This window comes from Canis lupus, chromosome 10 (genome assembly GCF_011100685.1).
Source record: "Canis lupus familiaris isolate Mischka breed German Shepherd chromosome 10, alternate assembly UU_Cfam_GSD_1.0, whole genome shotgun sequence".
Lineage (NCBI taxonomy): Eukaryota > Metazoa > Chordata > Mammalia > Carnivora > Canidae > Canis > Canis lupus.
The window spans coordinates 33,553,561-33,566,388 of NC_049231.1; the positions used below are offsets into that span (position 1 = coordinate 33,553,561).

The following is a 12,828-nucleotide window of genomic DNA, read 5'->3' on the forward strand; positions in this document are numbered from 1 at the left end:
TTTGACTTAATTTTTTTTTTCACGTATTATATCATATATCTCTTCCTATGCTAGTAAGTATCCCCTGTAAGGACATTTTAAAAGGCTTTAGAGTATTCCATTTATGGATGTACCATAATTTATTGGGTCTAATTCCTTTTGTTATCAGCGGGGCTTTAGGGACCTTCCTTATAATCATTTATATATTCATTTCTGACGATTATTTTTTTCTTATGAAAAATTTTCTAGGCTTGGGTTTACTGAGTCAAAGTTTTTCCCCAGAATATTTTTTAATATACACAGTTGAGTCGGAAAAATGAACCTGTTTCTAATTTAGTCTCATCATAGTATTTTTAATTGTGGTCTGATCATAATACGTTGCACAGTAATGGCTAAGAGGAAACCAGACAGTAGCCTGAAAGTTTTTCTGATACCTATCTCAAGTTTTCCCTCTGATTCCCTGCTGTTTCTGGCCATTTTTTCCACTGTGCCTTCTATTTTTGCTCCTCATCTAGAAGTAAATGTTGGTAACAGTTTTTATCTTGATTTTTCCTAAAACTCAGTTTTGGAGCCCATGGTGAGAGGGTGTTTGAGGGACATTTTAATTCATTCAATCATTTATTCATTTGCAGAATTTCACAAACATCTTTTGCAGTGAGTCTCAAAGTGCAATCTCTGAACCCGTAACATCATATGAATTGGGATTGTTAGAAATGCAGATTCTAAGGCCTCACAAGGATGTGCTGAATCAGCAACTCTGGGGGTGGGGCTCGGCTGTCTGTGTTTTCACAAGTGTGGGAACCACTGGTCTACTGAGTGACCGAGTCTGGTTAAGCACTGGATTATATGTGGTTAGACACCGAAAGACACAATAGGCTATGGACCTTATATTCAAGGCATCATACAGGCATGACAGAAAAATATTACGTAGGGGCACCTGGGTGGCTCAGCAGTTGGGTATCTGCCTTTAGCTCAGGGCGTGATCCCGGGGTCCTGGGATCGAGTCCCACATTGGGCTCCCTGCAGGGAGCTTGCTTCTCCCTCTGCCTGTGTCTCTGTGTCTCTGTGTGTCTCTCATGAATAAATAAATAAAATCTTTAAAAAAGAAAAAAAAAGAAAAGAAAAATATTATGTAGATATGCAAAGCAACATATTCTGGGACAATGGAGTCCTGGAGCTTAGAGGTTTTTGTGGCTGTCAAGCTGGGCTTTGAAAAGTTATTTTGAGGAAGAATTGGGGAAAGTAGAATTCTAGGTTGATAAAACAAATCTGAATATGCCTGCAAACGAGAGGGGAACATCTAAAGGTTCAAGTGAGTGGAGATGCAAAATGCAGGATGAGAGTGAGTTTTATAAAATTCGGAGTGTTTTTGCTCCTCGTGGCTTCCATGGTTACCATGGAAATCCAAAGGCACTAGTGAAGGATGTCCTCTCCAGTGTGAACCAGTGTGGGTCACATGTTCTGTGGAGCAGCACTGTGTTTGGGATTGCTTGGCGTGGAGAAGGAGCCTTCTTTATTGGGAAGGTGGGACAGAGTTTTCAGGCTTCTTAATTGGGAGACGGTCTGTGGTAACTGAAGTCTGGCACAGAGAGGCCTGACTCCTTGACTAGCATCATGCTCGCTTTGGCCTTGGGAATCCTGCAGGTTGTATGGGGAACAGGAATCTGTACTCATACCAAGAAAAGGACAGAGATGAACTTGAATGGAAGAGCACTCTATTATTAAGGTCAAGTTGGCCTCAGCTCAGCCCCCACTGGAGACTTCAAGAAGAAGAGAAGCCCTTGCTTGTAATTTTAAAGATAGGTACCACAAAACTTAAAGTTTTTGAGTGACTAGAAATAATTTCCATCGAGGCCTCAGGTGGGAGCTTGGGCCTCCATTCATAAAACCCTATCAACAGGTTTTGGGGAATCAGGAAAGAGCTGGAGTTCTCACATCAGGCTCTTGGGTTTTGGTCCCAAATCCTTGACTGTGGCCTTGACATGAGACTTTGGGTGAGTTGGGGGACTCCCAGGCCTCAATAGCTACACATATAAGATGAGGATAACAATTCTATCTTTTTCTTAGTGTTGTTGATAGGATTCAATTATATGATACATGTTCTGGTAAGCTCAAAAAAGGGAATTGTTGTGAAGATAGTATAATCATTACAAATGGTACCTAACTTGGTCCATTGGCCTGGGTCAATGGGTAAACTGCAGGGTGTTTGTAAGTCCTCTAGAATATTGTATAGTTGCCTATATACAGCTATATAGTTGTATACTGTGCCAGTATAGAAGCCACAGCCATAGATGGATATTTAAATCCAAATTAATAAAACAAAATAGTTAAAAATTTATCAGTTCTTTAGTACCACTAGTCACATTTCAAGGGCTCATGCAGCTAGTGGCTGCCATATTGGACAGTGTAGATACAGAACTTTTTCATCATTGCAGGATAGGACCATGCTGGTATTTAATGCTTTAGATGTTGAGTGCATGGGTTAATTTTTTCTGAGGAGAGAGAGGGTGCACAGCTTTCATGAGATTGTCCAAGGGATTCCTGACCTCAAATAGGTTAAAAAATACCTCTACTGCCATCAAGTTATTCTGTGACCTGCAGAGGATCATACAAATAAAACATATTGTTTTTATCCAGAAAACGCCCAGAGACTTAAATGTGGCTTTTTTTTTCCTTTTTAATTTCTTAGAAATCTCTGGTTTCTGTTCTGTTCTCTTTCCCTTCTCCCACGCAAGTTCTGTTTCTCCCACGTCCACTGAATAACTGTGGAGGAGGGCAGCTCCCCTCCCTTCCCCCGAGGTTTGGAGTAGGGAATCGCCAAGGCACCCTTCCAGCTCCTTCACCTCAAACTGGGACCCCACAGTCTCCAGGGCCTTCTGACTTTATCTACTTTGCTGTCCAGGAGCCCAGGACCCAGCCCTGAGTGAAATTAGACCTCTGGATGTCATCCATGGAATCCTGTACAGTTTACAGGCTCCCTGACATCGAGCCTCATTTGATCCCTACAGCAAACCTGTGCAAGGGGCAGGCCAGGTTTTGCAGTGGTGGAGATTGAGGCCCTGGAAGATTGACTCACCTGGTGTATTATTTGCCACGGCTGCCACAACAGAACACCATGGACCGGGTGGCTTGTACAACACAAGTGTGCTATTTCTCAGTTCTGGAGACCAGAAGTCCAAGATCCAGGGTAGCTCTCTTCCAAGCCTCTTTCCTTGGCTTATAGATGGCCATCTTCTCCCCACATCGTCATATGCTGTCCCCTCCATGTCTGTGTCCAAATTTCCCCTTTTCAATGAGGATACCAGTACCACTGGATTAGGGCCCACCCTAATGTCCTCACTTACCCTTAATTATTTTTTTAAAGGTCCTGCCTCTGAGTAAGGTCACATTCTGAGGTTCTGGGCATTGGGACTTCAACATATGAATTTGGGGGACCCAATGCAGTTCACAAAACTGGGTACTGTGGCTAGCTCATGTACCTGGCACACAGGCCTCATGACCTCATTAGTTTTCCCTCCGCCCTGCATTTCCGACCTTGTGTAATGTTCTGCAGCCCACCTGGGTGCTCCCAGCACCTTCCTCAGGCTGGCCTTTTCTCTCCTTGGCCCTGAGGTGTGGTTGGGGCAGGGTGGTGGCAGCAGGGGTGGGGGATGCAGTCTGTGGTCTCTCTGCCAACCCCAGTGTGAAAAGGAACCTTCTTCCTGGCAGCTGATTGGTTGTGTGACTGGCCAATCAGGAGCCGTGGCCGGTGCAGCAACGCACAGATTCTGCTGAATGAAAAATCAGTGCTTAGGCATTGATCGGGCTGTGTGGACATCAGCCAAATGAATGGAACTGTGGAAGAACCTTCTGAGCATTTCTTCAGCCAGGACTTTGGTGGTTTAAAATACACACATGCACACATAGCAGCAGCAGCAGCAAAAGCAGCAACATGGCAAAGCAATGTATCTGACCCCCTGTGTTTAGGAACTTTGGGCCTTCCTGAAGGGAACACATGATCGTGGACTATACTATCCAGTGATATTGAAATACAAGTTCCAGAGGAAAAGCAATCCATTCATTCAAAAAAAAGTACAAATATTGAGTGTGTATTACATGCACGGCCCTATTCTAGGCACCAGGGGTACAGAGCAAGCAGGACAAGCCCTGGTCTCATGGGGCTGACATTCCATGAGTAGTCTGGTGACCTAGGTATTGAGCTGGTACCTGAGTGGAGCGGGAAGGGAGCCCCACAGAGACCTGGGCATTCCAGGCAAAGGCAACAGAATGTGTGAACAAAAGATGCTCAGAGGAGAGAAGGAGCTCCTGCTGGCAGATGTGACAGAGGGTCTGTGAGGCTGAGGGAGCGAGGGAGTGGTGGAGAGAGGAGGTCAGGGAAGGCCAGGTTTTGACCACAGCAGGGCTGTGGATTTTGTACCAGGAATAGGGCAAAGCCACTGATTTTGAGGAAGAAAGTAGCTTTTATTTAGCTAGAAGTTACTGAGTTTTACCCTGTTTTAGGTTGTGTGCTTGTATTATCTCAGTTAATTCTTATATTCTTGAAATGCAAACTGCTAATATCCCTCATTTATGGCCAAGTGATTTTGTCTGAGAGGCTAATAAGTACATCTTCCAGGGTTACACCAACTAATAAGTGGTGGGTCTGAGAACTGAACCTTGTCACTCTGAAGCTGGTGCCCCTAATATAAGCCAGGTCAGTTTGGTGGTGCAGCGATCCCTAATTGGGGGTGAGCATTATTCGGGACCCTGAGATACAGACAGGTGTCTGTATCTTGGTGTTCCCAGGGGTTGTTGTCTGAACTACGTGAGAGCATTAAAGGCCAGCTTCATGGGTATTTTAGAAAATATTTCTGCATCCATCTCAGGAAGAAGCTTGGAGCCCAAATCTAGTCAACTCAGAGATCAAGTGTTTTCTAAACTGCAGTCCATGGAAATGTAAGTTTTCTGTACATTATTCACAATACCCACAGGCTCACAAAATCTGCGGCTTTGCTGAATTAATGCTGCTGTTCACCAAATCTCAAAAATAATTCCTTTCAAATGTTTCTTCCTCAGACCAGACCCTGGGGTTACTCTCCTGTTGACCTAAGGGTGAAGGTGATTAACCCTCAAATTTGTCAACTCTGTGTAAACACAAACCATAACTGGTTTCTAATGCTAAGTAAATAAAAGAGGATAGACATGTACCTTCCAGTGTATGATACTAAGGGTAATAACGTAACTGGAGAGAGAAAAGGAAGAAAGAAATCTCTGACTCCATCTCTGAGATGGACCCCTGTTTCCAGTCAAAGGAATTCCATTCTCTCAGTAGGGTGGGAATTGACAATATGGAAAGAACAGCTGAAAAGGAAGTGCCCGCCAGAGCTTTCAACTTGGCTGCCTAGGATGGAAGAGATAAAAACAGTTTTTGCCCGAGGTTCTGATTTCAGGACCCAAGTGCAAACATCAAAGGCACGTTGTCTCGCCTTTGCTTCCCCTTGAAAGCCTAGGAGACCCAATCTGTAAAACCACGAGAATGTACATCTTGCCACACAACACTTTAGGGAAACTTAGCACCCCATCTGGTAATAGTCCCGCTAGGCCAGGCCAGGAATGAAAGGGGAGGGCGGAGGGGGTGGTAGTGAGTGAGGGAGATTCTCTTCCTGGCCCTGCAAGATGACATTGTTTCATCAGCCTTTACATTGCAATATGCTAGAACGGGCCAACCCTTTCATCATGTTCCCTGTGCTAGGGAAGGATGGTCTTGGCTTTCAGGAACAAAGTGGGAAGCCTACTGGACCTTGGTCAGTTGGGATCTCTCACCTTTGGAAGAGTGTCTGAAACTTAAAAAAACCAAATAGAACAAGCAAATGTGCCTCCCTTGATAAGCATGTATATCTTGTGAGCTTTAAACCTGCTGCCTAGGAGAAGACATAAAAGAGTCTATATTCTAAAAAATTCTCTGAATTCCTACTATAAAGGCACTTTGGATGAGGTGTTTTTTTTTTTTTTTTTTTTATTAGTTAAAAGGTCTTCCATCTTCCTAGAAGTATATGTTACATTGTGCTTTTTAAAGCTACCTAAGCCCCCTGAGAATTTGTTAGGTTTTTCTGGAAGGGCATATGGTTCTTGCCTGGTGGCGAAAATCACTGCTCTAAAAATCCACCCAGAGATGTAGAGGAGAAACCAAGAGACAGGGTCTGTGGGAGAGCCTGTAGGCTGTATTGTGAGCTGCAGGCTTGGATGACTGGTCATTCTACCTCCTGCCTTCTCCTCTCCCTGGTCAGGGGCAGTGGGGCTGGTGCAAGACATGTTCACAGGATAGAGCAGAGGTTCCAGAGTCGCAAAGTCTGGCTGCCCCTGCAAAGTGACCCCTTGAGAATGGCAGGACCCTGATTAACTAACTGCTCAACAATGCATGGGAGCCATGGTTCTCAGAAGGACCCTCAACCTGCGGCATCCGTGTTGCTTGGGGCCACCCTAGATCCTAGTGTGTAATACCCAGCCCTCTGGGTGACTCTGATGCACTCTCAAGTTTGAGAACCGTCATGTTAGAGAAACAGCTGCTCACTGGGTCAGAAACTAAGGCAGGGCTCGTGTCTAGCATCAGTTATTTGGAGATACCTACAGTTCTTCTTCTCAGATTCAAGTGCCCTAACCCAGCCTTCTATCCTGCAAGCAGATCCTGATTGAGGAAGGCTTTTTTGTTGTTGTTGTTAAATATAATTTTAATTACCTTATGATATTCCATTGAACGGATATACCATAACTAAGCAATTGTCTTTTTTTAATAATAAATTTATTTTTTATTGGTGTTCAATTTGCCAACATACAAAATAACACCCAGTGCTCATCCCGTCAAGTGCCCCTCTCAGTGCCCGTCACCCATTCACCCCCACCCCCCGCCCTCCTCCCCGAGGAAGGCTTTTTGAAGGCAGGGAATGGCTGAACTGATCTGACTGATAAGGCTTATGGTGCTTAATTCTACCCAGTGGTCCCACTGATTCGTTTGATCACTCATTGCTTTTATAAAAATGTAGCAAGTACTTAGATCCCTGGTACTATTCTAGTAGGGTGAGTAGGTGTTTTATTGTCCCAAGTAGGCTTCGATTTGAATGAGCCAGTTGCTCTTCCATGACCTTGGGCTAAGTGACTTAACCTGTCTGAGGCTCAGTTCTCTTACCTATAAAGTGAGACCAGCAGCTCACTACTTGCTAGATAAGGTTGTGAGGATTAAATCAGATAATGAATAAAGTTGTTAAGCACAGTATCAATAAATAGTATTGATTATTCCTGATGGGATTATTCCTTTAGGGCTCTGAGAGGTCCTTAATGGCTGGATTATCACCTTTTGGGAGGTGTTAGAAGAGAAGGTTGAGGCCAGATTGCCTACATCAGTGAGCCTCAGGGCTGGACACACATTAACATCTTGTGGGACACAGGTAGAAAATGCTGATGCCGAGCCTTACCCCTAGAGACTCAGATTTAATTGGCCAGACTGAGAAATACAGACTTAATCCTGCAACCAAGAGGAAATGAGCCCCACTCTCAAAACTTGTCTTGGTCTGATCATTTGTCATTAGTGAATTCCAGAGAAGAATGTGTGTCTGGCCGTGATCACCCATGAGCAGTGAGTGATACTTTCAGGCTTGGGTTTACTTACTGTGCCATTCGGTTGCTGCCCTCATCAGGGACTCAGAACCCCATGAAACAGTTTGTTGAACTTGGCGAAGTGGTGTGTTATGCTTGTGTTTACTCTTTTGAACCCATGGCGAATCGCTGAGTATTTTAACACACTCCCTGTGCGGCCAAATCCACAAGTTCCACATGAAGGCTCTGCAGGCTGGGCCCAGGGTAAGGACTCGCCCTGGTTTGTAACTCAGCACCAGCTCTCCCTTCACTTTTCATCACACGAATGGGCTCTTCAGCTGTGAATCTGTCCAGCCACGTTTCTAATGAGTTTCCTATTAAGTTAGCTGTTTGACCTTCAAGTGTATTATTTTCATTGTTTTCATTTGATTACACCCAAGTCGTTTTTCTAGAGGCTGGAGATTAGAAATAAAACAACTAAAAACCAGTGCTACTCCCTGGCTGTCCTGCCTCGCCCTCTCAGATTTCCTGGAATTCAATATTGTCTGGTGCTCAAATAATACTTGTACTTGAAGTTAATTTTTAAAGAAAAAAAAATGGAACTATGTTGTCGTATGATGTAGGATCTTTTGAACTGAAGTGTGATGGCTCTGTTAATTTGCCTCGGTGATGAACAGCGTGCATTGGGGAAGACTCGTGAGGCATGGAGGAGGCCCACTCCCCAGATGATTTGTGACAGTGGGTTCATCTGTCAGGGGTGGCTCTGAGGTTGGGATCCATACTTTGGAAAACCACTGGGGTCTGAGGAACAGGCCCTAATTATGAGAGCTAAGCTTGCCTTTACCTTAGGCTTGGCTGCAAGTCCTTTGATGTCCCTGAGTTTTAGTTTACTATTTCTCTGATCTCGCCCCTTCCTCTCATCCCTCAAGGGCACACATGTGATCTCAGGCACAGATTTTGCTAATACAGATCCTTAAGAATCCTGGATTTGATTCAGGCTTGACTTCTGCCTACTAACAACAGCCTAACACATATATGTATGCTGTGCCAATCTTCACGGTGAGGGTAGGTGGACTTCACCTTAACACATGAAGAAACTGAGGCTCAGATTGTTTAGGTAACTTGCCAAGGTCACTGAGCTGGGAAGTGGCAGAGCCTGGATTTGAACCCAGGTAGTCTGGCTCTGGGAGTCAGTCCCTTAACAACGACACTATGTTGCATAATGAGGTGGACCAGAATTTAGAGTGGACAGGATAGTCCTGAGCTGTACATGGTGGGTCGCGCAATGGCTAGAAGCGGAGGTGTGATAACCACAGGGCTGACTTCTCCACCCTAGCTGCTGGTAAGAATGGAATGAGCCATGGTGGCAAAGCCAGGAAGAGCCAGGCTATCTTCACAGGGGGTGAATTTCTACCACATTCATTGCTTGAGTTGGAGGAGCATGCTTTTTTCTTGGGAGTTCACTGTGTCAAGTATAAGAGCTTTAGCATTAGCCTCTGGTAGTTCTGAGATGTTCTGACCAATTGTCAGTGCTCTCAGACTCAGAATTATGTGACTGTGTGTGTGAGACAAAAAGGCCCAGATGGACCAATAAAGAAAATGCTCAGGGAGACTGTGAGGTGTGACTGATGAGTATGTGGTGATGGTTGATGGAGCACATTGCCTCATAGCCCCGCTTGTTTCCATGGAAATACCTCAGGAATGGTTGTGGAAGGAGGATGGAATCCAATGGCTGCTCCAACATGGTGCCATTGATTCTGTCTCCCATGGAGCTCCTTCCTTTATCCTGGCCACATCCCCTGCCCTCCCAGGATTTATTAGGCCTCCAAATAGCACAGATGGTCTTAGCAGGAATGAATGGTCCTTGACAAGCCTTCTGCATCCCCTCTTCCATAGGTAGCTTGTATACTTTCTTATCATTTCTTCTGCCTTCTGTGGAGTCCACTGCTGGACTGGTTGGCTATGGTTCTCCTGGCACATGCCAGCCAACATCTAGAGAGAGTTTTGGTTTAAGAAAAGACAACTAGTGAACAAAAGAGCCTTTCACTGTCCAAACCAAGAAACACATTGATTCAACTTTGACCGACTCATTGACAGTGGGAGAGCTGCCAGCCCGCTGTAATTTCCTCACTCTCACTGCCATGAGCTTTCAGACTTAAGGGATCAGAAGACCATTTTGTGAAGCCATGAGCCCATGAAGTGCTTGAAATTTAGTTCTGGGGAGGAAACTCTTGAAGAATGGATCTTGTATTGATTAAAGGACCTAATGAGGTTGCAGACAGCTCTTGCACAAGAAAAGATCACTCATTTCCAAAATGAAAAAAAAAAGCTACTTTTCATGAGGATCCTACAATTTTTGACAAAAGTGCACCCCTGACTTTGAGGAGTAGAGTGGTACACCTGTCAGAGGTTTCAGAAAAGCAGTAAAAATGCTGTCACGTGGGGAGACAATCTCATGGAAAGAGTGAACTAATTTAAGATAATAGAGTTGACTGAAGGCAAAGGCATGAGGACAATACTGATTGGTCCACTTTAGGCCCTTGGCCTTTTTGCTTGAAACCAACAAACTTATCTTCCTCTTCTGAGGTTACATGTAAACCAGACAGACGTCTTCCTTTTTTTGTAACCTGTTCTCCATGGAGCATCCTGTAAAGGGATTCCCATCCCCTTCCTTCCCAAGCCCATTTTCTTCCAAATGGTCTCTTGTATTTGGTTCTAGAATGGCTGGAGGATGGTTAAAATCCCAAGATCTCCTCACTCATCAGTGTTTCTCCCAGGACAGGGTGTTGTTTTGTAATAGCCATTTGCTCAAGTTATGCAAGTTGTGTTATTCACCCTGGGGGCAGCAGGAGGGAGTCTTTAGGAGTTGGGTAATTAGCACGGTTGTGAAAGCCAGACAATCAGAAGGCAGAGCTGGACTGTCAAACTGAACATCTGATGAAATTCAGAATTAATTTGGAGAAGTAGCTGTTGCTATGGTAACCAATCCCCACTCTCCCTTGAAATGGAAAATAAACAGAAAACAAGAGAAATCATTCAAGTTGATGTCTGGGAAGAAGGTGTCTCTGTGGGACAGTAGAAGAAAATGGACAGAATTTGGATATTAGTCGATGCAGAAACAATGGTAAAACCATCTCATGAGAGCAAAAACCAAGGTATTTTAGGTGGTTCAGTTCCATGCTTGTCTTTCTAGGAACTTTCTCAGGCATGTGGTTATCTCACCGATTTTTCTCTCTGATCATCTAGGTACTTAAAAGTCTGTATCATACAGGTTAGTACTGATTTATTTTGTAAGCGCACTACTAGTTGTATCCAGCTATGTTGCAATGCCTCCAGGACAAAGACTGTGCTTTAGGTTGCATTTGTATCCCCTTTAACACAAAGCAGAACATGCTCCAGATTGATAGAAAAGCACTTTCAGAAAAAGCAGTGATGGTGGTCACTAAAGAGACTTGAGTATTACCTGAGGAAAGTAACTGGATGATGGAGGAAGGTGGTGGGAAGAACAGAAGCTTTTGAGCCACAAACATTTGGGATCAAATCCTTATTAGCTAACTGCCCAACAGAAATGCCTACTGATGAGCATCGAAAGACATGTGCAAGAATATTTACAGCTGCATTATTCATAATGACCATCACCTGGAAACAACCCAAATATCCATCAACAGTAGAATGGATACAGCCTTGATACCTTCATTCAATGGAGTACTCTACAGCAATGGAAGTGAACAGTCTTCCATTATATGGAACAGACTTGGATTATTCTTACAGTGTTGAGCTAATGAAGCCAGACACAAAAGAATACATACTGCAAAATTCCATTTTTAAAAAATGGGCAGAATTTTGGTATTGACTTTATATATTGACTATGATATTGATTTTAATAGTTATATTCATGGTATTGACTTATAGTCACCATGTTCATGGTATTGGCATACAGGCATCATGTTCATGGTATTGGCTCATAGTCATCATATTCATGGTATTGACTTACAGTCACCATGTTCATGCTATTGGCTTACAGTTGTCATGTTCGTGGTATTGGCTCATAGTCATCATATTCATGGTATTGACTTACAGTCACCATGTTCATACTATTGGCTTACAGTTGTCATGTTCGTGGTATTGGCTCATAGTCGTCATATTCATGGTATTGACTTACAGTCACCATGTTCATACTATTGGCTTACAGTTGTCATGTTTGAGGTATTGGCTCATAGTTGTCATATTCATGGTATTGACTTATAGTCACCATGTTCATGGTATTGGCATATATATATATATATATATCCTCAGGGAGATGGTTAGTGAAAGAAAGGGGACCCAGGGGAGATAGGCCTTGCTGGGTGCTGTCCATGTTGTTTCTCTGTCTGAGTCCTGGTTCCCTATTTATGAAGGAGGGGTACTGCTAATACCTATCTCACAGGATTGTTAGGATTAAATGTGACAATCCATGGCATGCAGTAATTGTTCAATAAATATTATCTATTTTTACCACAAAAAAGCTTTCTGAGGAAGGAGAGCTGGCAGAAGGCTCTCAGGAAGAAAGGGGCACTGCTATTTCACAGGCCAGGATCCTGGGTGCTGCCTTAGCCTTTGTCCCATCTACTTACTGTTCTTGGCATGTTCGGGAACATCTGACTCCCTCCCTGCAGAGCTCCTTGTGGGCAGCTATGGTCCACAAGGCCTCGATGGCTTGTTCCTAGGCTGCCTCTCCTTTCTTGTCTCTTAATCCCTAATACCTGCCAGCTGCTGGTGGTTCTACTCCTGTTTCTGCCCTTACTCATGCTGCTCCCTCTGCCTGGCCTGCCTTCCCCATTCTTAACCCAGTAACATCTTCTCTCAGTATCCCCAGTGCCAGTCCCAGAGCGAGTACTTTATAAAAGTGTATTGTTGTACTTCAAGCCTGGATCTGCAGCAAATGGACATGGCCCTAGTGCTGTGGGCTGACTCCTGCTGAGCTAAGTTTCTATTCAGGGTTCTGATTTTCCTGGTAGGCCTGGCATGTCAAGGGCCATAGTTTTCCTTACCATTCTGGAGCCACCGGGCTTCTGGGTAAAACTGTCTGGCCAAGAGACACAGGCTTTCATTTTTCAGAAAGGAAACCCTTCCCAACTGGTGGAAAATAAGCTTTTGCTTAGTGACTAATAACATAAACACAGACAAGATTTCTGGGCTTATAAATAACCAGTTGTAAAAATGCCCAAGGGAAGTGGCCCTTTTTGCCAGAAGAATGGCCGAGAGTGTTCCTATCACCTCGCTGATAGTGACCTTAACGTG

At 44.1% G+C, this 12,828-nt stretch overlaps 1 protein-coding gene across 3 annotated transcripts in view; it reads left to right on the forward strand.

Moving 5' to 3' along the window:
- NUAK1 (NUAK family kinase 1) overlaps positions 1–12,828 on the forward strand; it is a 73,761-nt gene that overhangs the window by 35,876 nt on the left and 25,057 nt on the right. The gene's annotated exons all lie outside the window — the stretch shown is intronic.